This window comes from Triticum urartu, chromosome 5, assembly GCF_003073215.2.
Source record: "Triticum urartu cultivar G1812 chromosome 5, Tu2.1, whole genome shotgun sequence".
In the NCBI taxonomy this organism is placed as follows: Eukaryota; Viridiplantae; Streptophyta; class Magnoliopsida; order Poales; family Poaceae; genus Triticum; species Triticum urartu.
In genome coordinates, this window is record NC_053026.1 from 203,480,425 (window position 1) to 203,493,524 (window position 13,100).

A 13,100-nucleotide genomic window follows, 5' to 3' on the forward strand; every position below is an offset into this window, starting at 1 on the left:
ATTCTGAGTTGAAGGAAAAACATGCACATCTCTCTTCAGTTGGGATGGAACGCGAGCGTAGCGGGAGCTAGGCGGCTCAGAACAGTCTCTCCGGGTCGTGTTTGACCAATCAGGCTATCTTTTGTTTTCTTTTTTTATCTGCAGCTGAACCACTTAGTACTGGTACTCCCGAACCATGGCCTTTACGTGGATAGCAATAATTGCCATGATCCCATGTGGGTAGCATCAAGTACCACTTAGAACCGATCAAACCAGTGGAATTACTACATGGACGATTTTTTGCATGAATACTAGTGGCATCTTGCTTTGATCCTTGCACATTTTTGTCATCTGGTGGCTCATGGGTTGAACGGACAAGGCAAAGGGCATGCAGCACCCTGCTGTGCACTAGAGGCTGGGGCGCCCCTCCTGAGACGGGCCTGTGCGCTTATCTTTCTCTGCATATTCGGTTGCCATATTTGGGCCTCAGTCTCACCTCATGTACATCAATTTGAGTGTATGCTAAAACAATATGACATCATGCTCTCTTGGATGTAGCCATATAAAATATTCATTACAGCAATTCCTTGATGGATAAACAAGAAGAGACATAGAAAAGAGAGAGCTGCAATTAGATGGAAACCAATAAGCATCAGCTTACACAAAAGTAGAATGGCTACTCGCTTCTTTACAAACAAAGCCGAAGTTGTACATCACCTTAGTAGGGATTCATTTTTTCTTCTTCAATGCCTAAGAAGCAAGCAGACATATATCTATTTTACACAAACCAACTATGTTACTAAAATTGCAAATACATGGCTTAGCTCCCCAAAGAAATGAATCCAATATTAACTTATTCACATACACCACCTAGTAATAGATTAAAGATTATTCAAAGCATTATCTGAACAAATCAAAATATGCCTTACAAAAGAAACGGGGCGAATAGGAAATAGATAGCAGTAAAACACTTTGAAACTTCATAATATCTAAGAAACCAGTGTTGTAGGGTCACGCAACACACAGACGCGATCAAGTCTCGTATTTGTAGCTTCAGTTTGGTAAACATCATTCATCTTGGTTCAGTACAAAAGCAAGCCAAACTGGTAACATCGTAAAAGAAATGTATCTCCCTCAACTATTATGAGAAAAGGCTGATTGGGACAATCAGATTATATAGCAAAACATTGTTTTTGTTTGTCAATAAAATCCATGCAGGTCAAATACCAAATTATAGTTATTTAAAATTAGAGATGTCAAATATGAAAATATAGATGTAAAAAATGGAAGATGGAGAACAAGGATTCCAGCAGCTGCTGCTTCCATCAGTCACCCACTATCATGTCGACATGTGAAAGATTAGTCACTTGTGTTTATTTGAAATATAAGAAACTTGTTATCAGAAGATGCTCTCCCAGCCCTAGTAGATCTTCAAAAGGCAAAAGATATATATTAGCCTCTTAGCAAAAGAGCTTTATACCTTTAAGACACTGAAAGAGTTGAACTATAGAAGACCAAATCAGTAAATGGACAAGAACCAATGCATACCTGATAAGCTGGCCAGTTGTACACAATGGACATCAGTTCACCACGATCCTCTCCACTAAAATACATTCCCCGAGGCCGTCTAAACCAGCCACCGTAATTTTGTCAAACAGTGAAAACAGTCGGTGTGTAGACAATAGGTGCATACTCAATATTATCTATTAAGACCTATCAAAGAATAAAAATAAGGTTAAATAAGGTGACCACTTTGAAAAGGCGCCTACATCTGAGACTACAATACAATAGAGTTAACAAAGTGGTTGCACAACCATATAATGAGATAAACAACATCAACAGAAATATGCTTGCGCCTAAAAGAATGTGTGAGCTGTGGAGTTGCACACCTTGTAGTACACCGTTTCATTTCTGTCATATAGTCTGTTAAGAATACGCCCTTTTGCCAGTTGGTAAGTATCAGACAGCCCATCTCTCGCATTTTGCCCCAGACGTTTAAGGTCAAGCACCATAATCAAAACAAATATAAATAAAAGAAGATGTTAATCCACCACTAAAATCAGCACTTGTAGAACACTTTATCACACACATTTGCTTCAAATCATTGTTGACAAGGAGTTGGTGCTGCATCTTTACGTGGTCGTACAAGATCAGACATCATGTGGCAAGTCATCAACCTGCTTGTACAAACTGTTAGTACAAAATTAATTAAATGCCAAGGAACAGAAGATGTAGAATTATCTTTGTAAATGAACAATAAAACAAACTTATTAGAGAAGGAAGGAAGGGGAATGAGCGAGTACCTCCAGTAGTGGTGGCGACAGTGGGAAGTGGTATGGAAGAGAACACGGAAGGTGAGAAGGAGACCAATGCCGACACCATGGATGGACGGTGAGCAGCAGCTGCGGATGCTGCATTTGTTAATGTGTATATGCAGTCCAACTGAGTGCCAGTTGTTTACAAAAGAGAAGACCGAAAAGAACTGCAGCAGGAGTGTATTCACTCATAAAGTAGAGCAGCAAGACACAAAAATAAAATAAGAGGCCAACATTAAATGAATCATCGTTTTCCATGACAGTCAGAACAAAAGGAAAAAAATTAAACAAAATTTACATAATACTTGATTGGATTGTAAAATGAAGCCCTGATGCTAGACAGTGCCTTCTCTGGGATTTAGCAGGCCCCCAACTACTTGTAGTACACAAAAATATGAAAATATGCATCGGTCCTGGACATCCTTTCAGCACCAGCTACTTCTTCCATCAATGAACTGTTCTCCATATGAAATTTGACTATTCACCCATCCAAAGGTGATGAGTACACAGTATATAAAAATGTTCACTCTGACTGACTACTCTGTTTAAACGCAGAACTCTACAGCTGCTATGAAAGCAATACCAACAAGGTGGAAGAAAAGAATAAATCAAGAAGGCCTGAAATGACAAGAGGAAGTTTTAGGTTTTTGTTCAAGAAGGCCTGAAATGTCAACATATGCTTCTTTGCGTAAAAATAACACATGAAATAAATCTCTGTTCTTTGGGTCTAACTATTATCACATCAAAAAAGGAAATTTCAGTTGCATCATTTTTGTTTCGACATCTGCATCCACAAAAAATGAATAAACCAAGTGTATAGTTTCAACTTTCAACTACGCTGAAGGCTTAAGCTCAGGAATTATTTTTCTCAAACACACACCTTAATGTGTATTTCCTGTATTTAGCTCTGGTACTTACAAATGCTATAAAAAAGTACTTCAAAACATCAAGAAACAGGGCTCCAAAAGAAAGTACTCCCTCCGTCCGAAAATACTTGTCGCACAAATGGATAAAAATGGATGTATCTAGAACTAATATATGTCTAGATACATTCATTTCTCTGACAAGTACTTTTGGACGGAGGGAGTATGTTTAACGATGATATAACCAAGTATGGAAAATCCTCAACTGATGGCTAAAACGGCAGGCAGAGTGGAAGCAATAGCAGTACATGAAAAATTGGGTCAGTAAATTTGAACATGCAGAGAAGCCTCATGCATACTTGAAAATTATATATTTTTCTGTGGTAATCTTTCTCTTTTTTGGCTGTTCTGGTCTTTTATCATTCTGTGTTTTATATCTGCAACTTGGCTTATGACAAAATGGGTATGAAAAAGCCATATAATGATCTGTCTTAATAATATACGGAAATGATGGAGATTTGGGAGAATGGTAATGATTGGAATCAGGATTTAGCAAACAGTACCTTGATGAACCTTCGAATATGATCTCTGTACTTTCCATTCCATTCAGCCCACCTACAAGAGCATTTGATTGTATCTTAGAAATATTGACAATAATGTCCAACATCACTGAACATATTCAGCTCTTCATATATCTGAAATCCAAGGGCAGGTACGAAGAATTGAAACAGGAAGACCGGCCGGATTCGACCTCACCTTCTCCTCCAGCTTGGCGTCGGCGCTGCATGAGCCGCAGTGGAGGTCGACGTAGATGAGGAGCTCATGCGTCTACCGCACGCCATCGACACATTGAAGTGTTGATATAGACGTCCTTGTCACTCTTGAGCTCCTGGTTGCCATTCTCGAGGTCAAAGAAAGCGAACAGAGGTTAACCACCACAAGCATGTCAAACCTTGACAAACACAAACGAAAGAGCATAACAGAAAAAGTAGCATGCTGAAGAAAGAAAGGAAAGAGATGCAGGTAATTCCTATGCTTGATATATCAAAAACAAGGCGAGGATTGTTATACCTACCAGCACTGAATCTACCAGTAGTCGCCGCATGGACATACACCATCCTTCATGTGATGGAAGCAGGAGTTGGAGAACTCGGCCCTGCCACATACTGTGCCCTGCTCACTACTTCCCTGGCATTAAAACCAAACAAAGAAACCAAAATCAACCCTTTACCTAGGTTCTCTACAGAAACTCGTCTTTAAAAAACTTCAGCGGGAGATCCAAAGAAAACGCCCTGCATCTGCACCCCCATATCGTCCCCGTCCTCCGCGGGCTTCAGTACTAAACTACTATAAAGATGTCTACCAACAATTCTAATTAGATAGAGGTAATTATGTGTAAACATAAATGAATTCCTAAACAACATGGATGTATTTTTTGATAAAGAGCAACAAGAAGACAAACCAGATAATTAGTATACAAGTCGAAAAGAATATCTGAGAAACAAAGGTGCGTTGTTATAAGGTCGCAGACGTGTTTGTGGTTAGACGGTGATCCTGACTTTTTGCTCAGTTTCGTAGTTGGAGAGAATATAGCTGGTCATTTCGGTTAATGGAATAGAATGTACTCCATCTAAAAAACACATGTTTGTACCCTAGCACAGGAGCATTGCTCACTGATCTTCCATATTTCAGATTTATATGTTAATATTTTGATTATTACATAACCTTCTCAAAGTCTCTCTGACTCTACAAAATCAAGCAAGAACCAGAAGATGCTAGCAGAGAATTTAATCCAACATTATGCTCTACTTAGCCTGACATACACTGCTGAAACTTGAACAATGATTCTAACACAAGTCTGCAGCATGAAGAGTTCATCGTGTACTCAAGCGAGAAGGTTAATTCTGCCACAGACCAAACGTTCATTGCAGCAGCCCCACGAGCAACAAAACCAGCCAATCACAAGAAACTTGGTAGGGTTATGTAGCAATCTCCTAAGAAATCCTGTTCACCAAATACCAAGGAGATAACTTGGCCCAGGAGAATCTTGCGGCTAATTCAGTAACGAGAGGTGGACCTGAAATTAGGTAGTTGCTACACGCGGGGGGCAAACAAATCTCTCACCTCCTCTTCCTCCTCGTCCCCTGCGGCGGGCTTGACGGGCACGACATCGAACGAGTCATACTCCCCGCCATCCCCATCATCGCCGCCGCCGGCAACGCTGTTGCTGCGACCGCTGGAGGTGGTGCTGGAGGAGGAGGAGGCGGCGGCGGAGGACGAGGAGGATGAGGACAGGGAGGAAGAGCCGGACGAGGCGCCGCCTCTGCCTTCGGCCTCGGCTTCGGCGCCGTCGTATTCCTCGTCGAAGACGTGGACGTCCTGCTCCGCGAAGTCCACGGTCGGGCGGGCCGGCGAGGGTTCCTGGTTGGGGGTCAGTGGGGGGCCGGCGAGATGTCAGGGGGCATCGAGGGAGAGGGGAGGAGGCGGCGGCGGCGAGAGAAAGGGGTCGTGCAGAGACCCCTCGGGCTAGGTCTTGCCCAAGTGCTTTGGATCTCTCCTATCCCTCCGATTTTTTTCCTACCGCTAGCACAGTAAAAGACACGTGGACATAACCGTAACTCGCCCTTGTAGCGACTGTTAATGGGTTGTACTAGTGGTCGGGGCGCCACCCGGTGGCGCCGCCTGAGAGGAAGCTGGGCGGTGCCAGGTGGGAGGCGCCCCTTCCACTTTACTTTTTATATGTAGTGTTATTGCATAGAAATAAGGAATTTCAGATCATCAGGAACAAAATAGAAAGTTCATTACACACTTGACCAGTTAACTATGAAACACTTCTTTGGTTATTTTCTTCTGTATTTTATAGTAAAAAAATCAAGCTCCTCTGATACCTCACCTGCCTACAGGAAACAACCATGTCAGTTATTGAGGATTATTCGTTCTATACCTTGAGCATTTTAAAGAGGGGTTTGTCATGTATTTGCTCCACAGAGTTGTCTGTTGTGTATATTCAATTTCTCACTTTCTAAAGAAGGTGCTTTTTCAGCAGTTTGACTGTTCAGTTGTGGACATGCATCACATCTTCACTTTGAATCTGAACAAAGGAAACCATCCAGTAAGGATTTTGAATATGTATGTCCAGTTTGTCTCTGGAAGAGTGACACACAAGCCCAGAACAGATCACCACAAGTATCAATGTGTTGATTATCATCCATCCGTATTTTCCATATGCTTATTTGATTACCATTTAAACAGTTCCCAGATATACATACAATTGATCAACTCAAAAGACCAACGCGTTGGGTAATGAGCCTGATTCCTAACTTCTTGCTATTACTGGTTGTACAACTTTTTTTTTGAAAGGACTGGTTGTACGACATGCACATTTCAAAACTCTATTTTTGAGGGAAATGTCATCTTATGTAAAGAATGCATACTTCCACCTAACACAACTCATAACTTATTGTCTTGCATATAAATGATCCATAAGATACTCTAGAATGCACCATGAGATGGATAATATACGGTACCTAACTGTCTGTTTGCCATGGAAGCCATCCCAGAGCCTTGTCCTCCTGCCGGGCCCTAACATAAATGGAAAAGAGCAAACAGTAGGACATAAATCTTCATGTGTGTAGCATTAAGGAAATAAGGAACAACTGTAATGTACTGACCATAGCGCGCGGTGGAGCACTGGTCATCTAATTGTTTATACTTCAGAATCGTCCAATAAAAAATACAATCAAACTGAAACCTTGCAAGCAGAAAATATTGGTCTGTCAAGAGTTCAAAATGGAGAGCAACTCTGCAGGATTTAGGTGTCTAAACATCAATTAAACATTACAACTAAATTAAATGAATGATTATAAGTTCACGACATGAAAAAGATACACTCACCCTCTCCAATAAAATGGTCTCTAGACAATGACTTGAGATACGGATAGTCCAAAGCGCAGTGAGTGGCAGTAATGGAAATAAGATGCAAATTCAGTAGGATATCCATGACAGAGGGCCTATAGGTAAGAGAATACAATTATAATAAGATAATGTCTCAATGGTGTCGACTGCAGGATATAGAAAAGAACAACAATTTTCCTTTCGCTGATTTTCTCATACTTCTGTTTCTTGTTCCCAGCTTTCAGACCCTGCCATGGAAATGAGTGGCCTTAACCAGCTCCATGCCGGCGGCGGCGCGACGCGGACGGGAGGCCTGGCCCTGCGAGATAGAGAGATGTAAGGGCCGAGCCTCCTCATCGCCCCTCAGGAGCAATTCATGGTCGCCACTCAGGAGCTATTCATGGTTTTATTCACATGATACTAACACTATCAGTAAGATCCTCAAATTCCAAACCTTATAATATGCACTTCAATTCCCTTTTAAGTTTTCTGACTCCTGGTGAGAGAATCATTCAACAAATAAAAAAATGTGTGAAAGGAGCCATACCTTTTGTCCTTTAAGAAAATAGTTGCCTTGATTTGTCTGAAACATATGAAGGAAAGATTCTGGACAAACGACTGACAATGGTTTAACCTAGCAAAGAAACATGCATACGTCAAATCCATTGGAAATCTGAATATTAATGCTATGGTAAAAGTAACATGAAATCTAATGTACTCGTGTAACAAAGTAGTACTCTCTTAAGCAACCTCAAATCCTCATGATAGCTGCATGTAATTTATTTATTCTCCATGTTTCTTTGTTCTTATTTGCCATAGGCAGAGCCTATCTACCTATGGTCCTTTGATAAAAAAATTATGAGATCTCACCAGACATTTTAACTCCCTGCGCAAGGTCTCTCTGTATATATAGCAAACTTGAAAGGACAAATAAGATTTAGGGCATAAAATGGGCCTGAGTCCATATTAGAGAACACCTAACTAAACTCCTAAAGATTCCATAGAAAAACTAAACTCCTGAGTACTAAATTCAGAAGAAAAAAAAACTTTAGCAAGTACACTATGGAAACGATTTTGGAGAGCTACCAGATTTTCGTTGTCACGAATTAGTGGACGACCAGATTTAGGCAAATTTCCGTTAGAGTTCCTACACAAGTACGAAGAATTAAAGACATTCATGTGAGTCTATTACATACTGTAGGCAAAATTCAGCAACAAAAGTAACAAGCCTAGTGAGACTGGATAACATGAGAAACACTTCCAACCAAGTCCAGAGAAACAGAGAGTATGTTCAGAAACTTCTCACTAAAGTAACAATTGTTGATACGGTCTAGACTTACAATTCCAAGGCCAAGCTCAATTTTCTCAGGACCTAAACAATCAGATGTCACTTGCCCAGGCAACGTGCAAACAAGAAGTGCTACTCCCATCGTACCAACAGCCTCAGATGCATGTTTTGCTTCTGCAGCAAACAACCTGTAGAATGAAACTAAGTGAAGATTCGGAGAAAAGCAAGAAATGATTACAACAAGGAATTGGTTTTCTTATTCGAGTTAGGATGACCAAAAAATATTGGTGGACTCTGTCATAATCCAAGTTCGTGGGAATATAGCCATGAGGTGATGGCTACACCATGGCATTAATGTGGCGGCAGGGACAGGGTATGGTGGAGGAGAAACCTCCTCTAATGAGCATGAGGCTTACGCGCTAGTCCATTATATGGATAACTCAGTCCAAAAGTCGGATCAGATCCTTCCTAACAAACCTTGATTATTTCAAATCTTACCTAGCACTTAACCTTTTTAAACTAACTGACAAACTTAATAAGCGAGGAAATAAAGGCCACAAAGCTAAGCCTCATGATGCAGGTTGCTGGCCCCATATAGTATCAATTAACACAACCACAATAGCAGCATTTGTTCACCACATAGTATCAGTTTTATTAAACACAAACAGGAAAAACATTAGTTCCCCGTTCGAATTTCTGAAGAAAATTGTGAGGAAATAAAGAAGCCCTAAAGTTTTGAGGAACTATCCTTCAGAGTTGGCAAACATAACTGAATGGCTCTGCAGTAAGTAATTTATTTTCTTTTATTTGGTATACTAACTTATCATTACTGTCAAATGCCCAACCCTTAGTTATACCTGTATGACAGTCATAATTGTACCATCTCTTTCTTGAAGCCAATCGCCTGGCACTTCAAAAGCCAGTGCAACATGTGTCATCTGCAGGCAAAGAAATGAGTAAAACTTCAAGCTAGAACATAAGGAAATCTTAAAACTCAAAATGTAATATACTCGATTAGAAAGTATATTACATATGATTCTGCTTTGTGCCTAAAATCATCATCTGTATAGGTAGAAATTGGTGTTTCCATAGGGGACCCCTTGTGCCAATCAGACAAAAAAGGTTTTGCAACATCTAACAAGTGTTGATGATCAACACCTGACGCTGCTAGAACCAAACGATCAGCAGTGAAGTTTTCCTGTTATAGAAATAACAATTCTTCACATTTTTTAATAAAACATATTCATTAATTGTAAGGAGTATCAAAACAACACTATGGTGAGAACAACATAGCATGAAACTGTTGCTCTTACAAACAATCATGATCCATAGTTTGTACACAAAGCTGTAAATTTAGAACAATCCATTACAATTTAACAACTCGAGTTGTTGCTGGCACGGGATCAGCCGCATACAAACCAATGTTGGTATCTTATGTGGTTAAATAGACTTACTTCTGCATTTTAGCGCTGACTAACAGAATATTAGAATGTCAAATTGTCAATATCTAGAATCTATCGCAACTACATCCACGGAAAACTGTAAGTATAGAAAGAAAAATGATGGAAGTGTGCAAGGATGCTCCACGGTTACCAGCATGCTAATATCATGTAATGCTTTTGAGATGTGTTCACTCTATGTAAATGGACATTCTACCAAAAACTATGTAAATGCAAGCAGCCAAGCAGCAAGCCATGTTAATGAGGAATGCAGAGTTCAATGTCAGAAGTAGTACATGATAGAACTTCTGAAAAATATCGGCATTGATGATCCCAAGAGCCTCCTTGGGAGCTATCAGCGGGTTCGCGATCACCCCCTCATATCCAACAAGGTTAAGTAGTTCCTGAAGAAACCTCTCAGGGTTCTTCTGTCCCTCCTGGACCTCTTCTCGAGTAAGGGCCAGCTGACAAGCAACAAATTTAATCAACCACCACAATCAGCGCACAACAAACAAGATACTAAATCATAAGTTGTGTGTGTGAGAGAGGGTCTCTGTAATGCATCAATGACATTCCGCGGCTGCCGGTCGACCGGACGTTGTCGAGGAGCACAGGGCCTGCGGTATGTTGACCTTGAGCATGTCATAGATGTACACCATTTGCTACCTGGACGCGGAGGCGCCGACGTTGCCCCCTGTGGCCTCTACCTCCTGCACGATCTGCATGTGGCTCCGGCGCCGTGTCCTCAAACGCCAGCTTCTCCAGCAGGTGCGTCACGCCGATGGACTCCGGCGACTCGTGGATTGAGCCCGACGCCACGAACACCCCCCCCCCAAACCCCCCCCCCCCCCCCCCACACGCCCAGGGACCCTGATAAACAACCACATGAAGCGTCAACGAAGAGCGACAAGGCAGCAGCGGAGGACGCTATGAACCCATCAGAAGGATACATATGTTCTGTTTGTTGAGAGTTGCACAGGGGTTTCCTGTTTGTTCAGAAGAAAGGAAACAAAACACCAAAGAGTGAACAACCACCATACGTACGTGGGCTAAAGATAAAGAGTTTATTCAGATGTTTGAAAGTTGCATAGAATGTTGTTCCATTTGCTAGAAAAACAAATGAAGAACAGACCTCATAGTAAAAAATAGGATAATGAGTCCCACAAGTCTACACTGGATCAGACCAACCAATATTAGTATGGATATTAGGACCTCAACTCAGAGAATTATCAGATACAAATCAGTGGCTCTAGCGCCGAACTGAGTTAGTATCTCTATCCTAATAAAACAATAATGCAATAATGTAAGAATACATGGTAATTGGAGGACATGATGATCATGATCCGAACTGGCGATCTAAAATTTGCATAGAAAATAGAGTAAGACAGCCAAAGCATGAGACAAAATCCTTCTATGGTCTGACGCAAAACTGTGAACACAAAATTGATATACAAAAATCACTAGCCTGAACTGGAAGGAAAAAAACTATTCTGAACCAGGGCTCTAAGTATGACAGCAAAAGCACCAAATGAACTAACACTCGTGAGAAGAAAAAAACTAATCTGAATTGGGGCCAAGAAGTGAGGACAAAATTCTACGAACACCCATGTCTAGCACTCAAAACAATTACATCCTATTATTGCTCAGACAAAGTAGTCTTTTGTAAGCTTAAGACCAAGCTGCTGATCTAGAAATTTAGATTGCTAGCAATAGATATCTACGCCTCTACAGACTACAATAGTACCAATAGTTGAGAAAATAGATCTCTGCACACCTAGAATTTAGATTTACACATGGTTTGGAAAACTAATCTTAATACCCCTAGAATGATCTCTGCACATCTACAGACTACAGTAGTACCAATAGTTGCGAAAATAGCTTTTTAAGTTAAACTCCTCAAGAGTTAACAATTTGATAAGATGCATAATATCCAGTTGTTTTTTTTCATAGAGTTGTACCTTGTGTGCTAACATACAGTATATCCAATGAATAATACTATATAGCTGATGCTTTTCATGTCTAATAGTAAATGGTGAAGACAAAGAGTATCTCTATTGAAAATGTCATACATATCACTGGTTCACATATGTGTATTGCATCTCAATATACAGTAAACCTAGGGAGTAAACATACAACATCTATTTAAAATGCTTTGCAACATCTATTTAAAGTGCTTTGCATATTTTCGATAATGTATTAATCTTGCATGTACACTACATTTTGGGGAAGAACTTGCGGGGTCTAATTTGTTGATGACTGCAGCTACATTTTAGAAGAAGAAGAAAGAATTATTGAGTACACAGAAAAGCATAAAAAGGAAGTAATCTTCCCCTGTAGGCTGTTTGGACTTTCATCGAGCACCTTGTAGACATATACACAGAATAATCTGCACAAAGACGAAAAGTTCTAGGTGTTAAATCAAAGGAGAGGAGTGGATTGGAAAGGAGCATGCTAATCAAGAGGAGGAGAGAAGGAAGGAAGTATGGGTACCTGCAAGAAATGGGCGGAGAATTTGATAGAGGCATTGAAGGCAGCAGGGCAAGAGCGAGCTGAAGGCGGCGGCCTCCATTGGCCTTGGACGCCCACAGCAAGCACGTACGTGGCCAGCATACGCGGGGGCCAGCACGCGGCGGCGGCTCGCACACGCCAGCGGCTGCGCTCGGATGCTGCAGTGTAAGCCCAAGCTTGGTTCTCTCGAAATTAACTATGAATTCACTCAGATCTCAGCTCTGTTCATGCAAGTTTCAACGAGAGAGGAGGAAGATTACAGCCAATTCACTCACGCCAGCTATCCTAACCATTCCTCGGCCAAAGCCGCCAGCCACCCGTTACAGAACAAGGACAAGTCATCATATAGGCAGTGACTAGCGGGTCCATTATAGGTCTCGCAACCTTGCCGGCGCCTGGGCTCTCCTCTTGAGCCTGGCCTGTTCTGTGCTTGCCGGATCCTTCTGTAGCGATTCAGGTATTGTCGATGTGTCCTGGTCAGTGCTGCTGACAATCCCTCCGGAAGGAAAACGGCTTGCCCCCAAGCCGGTGCGCGCGGAAATTGTTGCTTCAGCATGTCTTGGTCTTCCCAGTTTGCCGACGATGCTGGAGAATGGCTCCACTTGACCAGTACTTGAGCCACCATCTTGTCCCCACGCGAAACCAAGTGACGATCGATGAAGTAAGATGGAACCTGCAGGTGAGCTGCTGTTGAAGGAAGAACAGGCAATACCTGCTGGTCTGGTTTGACATGGCGCTTGAGTAAGGAGACATGAAAAACTAGGTGTACTCTGCAGTTGTCCGGCAGCTTCAGCTTGTAAGCCACTGCACCGAT

General features: G+C 41.5%; 1 long non-coding RNA gene across 21 annotated transcripts; it reads right to left on the reverse strand.

The window, feature by feature from the left end:
• Nucleotides 1-1,094: 1,094 nt before the first annotated feature.
• Nucleotides 1,095-12,681, reverse strand: LOC125508407. Of its 21 annotated transcripts, none has more exons than XR_007283441.1 (18): nucleotides 12,269-12,681; nucleotides 10,445-12,164; nucleotides 10,075-10,242; nucleotides 9,197-9,277; nucleotides 8,392-8,527; nucleotides 8,138-8,198; nucleotides 7,599-7,685; nucleotides 7,271-7,370; nucleotides 7,052-7,167; nucleotides 6,829-6,908; nucleotides 6,685-6,739; nucleotides 6,102-6,248; nucleotides 4,233-4,345; nucleotides 3,914-4,046; nucleotides 2,283-3,772; nucleotides 1,869-2,156; nucleotides 1,528-1,692; nucleotides 1,095-1,408 (listed from the first exon to the last, which is right to left on the reverse strand). It is a non-coding gene; the product is annotated as an uncharacterized LOC125508407 (long non-coding RNA). The 21 variants fall into 21 exon arrangements; XR_007283440.1 differs by having other exon boundaries at nucleotides 3,914-4,058; XR_007283432.1 differs by lacking the exon at nucleotides 6,102-6,248 and having other exon boundaries at nucleotides 2,283-2,912; nucleotides 3,721-3,772; nucleotides 12,269-12,673.
• Nucleotides 12,682-13,100: the final 419 nt, after the last annotated feature.